The sequence below is a fragment of the Carlito syrichta genome, unplaced genomic scaffold (assembly GCF_000164805.1).
Source record: "Carlito syrichta isolate Samal-C Ts95f unplaced genomic scaffold, Tarsius_syrichta-2.0.1 Scaffold308791, whole genome shotgun sequence".
Classification (NCBI taxonomy): domain Eukaryota; kingdom Metazoa; phylum Chordata; class Mammalia; order Primates; family Tarsiidae; genus Carlito; species Carlito syrichta.
The window spans coordinates 169,344-170,775 of NW_007252887.1; positions in this window are offsets into that span (position 1 = coordinate 169,344).

Genomic DNA, 1,432 nt, shown 5'->3' on the forward strand with positions numbered 1-1,432 from the left:
CTATTTTTGACTGTTTTTCCATCATAAAATGTGTATTTGTTTTAAGTGATAAAGGTCTCTTGTCTATACACACCCCCTTTTCTCTTCCTCTCCCATTCCCCAGCTTACATATGCATTGGTTTTATCCTCTAAGAAATTAAGTTTACTACTAAGACACTTAATGGAGAAAACATGATAGAGGCTCTGTGGCATGAAGATATTAGCATGGCAATAAAAAATGTCTTGCTAATTAAATTCAGACCTGGAAGATAACATAATTGTCTCTTGGGACATGCTGAGTTGGCACCAATCAAGAGCAAGTGTTGTGAAAATAAGTAGGTGCATGCAACGCTCAATTATTGAACACAGCTGCCTCTTCAGCTGCTTCCGGTGCAAAACTGCAGAAATTCACACCCACACAAGTCTAACACCAGGTAACAAAGTCTGCCCAGCAATGCTGCAAGGGAGGCAATGTTGATTTCATCCCCTTGAGAATTTCCAGAACACCCGGCAATGCCTGAATTGAATAGGGTAGAGGAAGCGAGATAAGGAGAGGAGGGCAACACACATAGACTGATCAGACTGATCGTCACTGTGCTACAGTCGTTCAATTGCATATTGATAATACTTTAATGAAAAGTTTAAAGTATCTTTGGAACTTGGGCAAAATCTAGAGCCTGATATACTTGAATATACATTAAAACAACCCCTCTTCAGCCATAGCCAAGACCTTGGGCACCCCATATGAAGAGTCAGCAATTTCCCTCAGCTGCTGAGGGAATGTATCTCTGGGTGCCTGCAAACATCCATCCCTCATTCCATTGGCTTTGTTTTGGCAAATCCAGTGTCATTGTTATTCAACATAAAATAAATACAGTTTCTACCTCCATTAAACCTGTAGACTAAGCATGGAGGAGAACATGCTTTTGTGTATAAAGCACTTCTATGGTGCTTAGAGTATAGTGTCATATAGACGTTAATAACTACAATAATATGTCCTAGTATTTTACTTGGCTAGAATCAGCCTCTCTGCTTGTTATTCTTTTTTTTTGAGTTGGACTCTCACTCTGTCACCCAGACTGGAGTGCAGTGGCACGCTCCCGACCACGGCAGCCTCAGCCTGCTGGGCTCCCACGATCCTTCCGCCTCAGCCTTCCAAGTAGCTGAAACTACAGGCACTCGCTACCACGCCCAGCTAATTTTTTGATTTATTGTAGAGATGAGGTCTCACCAAATTGCCCAGGCAGATCTCGAACCCGAGGGCTCAGTCAATCCACTCACCTCAGCCTCCCAAGGCGCAGGATTACAGGCTGAGCCACCGAGCCCAGCTTCATTCACCCTTTTAAGACTCTACTGCTAATCTTCATTAACCATTTCACTCTAAGTGATAGACACTAGCCAGAACACCCTGTGTCTAGGAGATCGTAACTTTTTTTTTTTTTTTTTTTTTTTT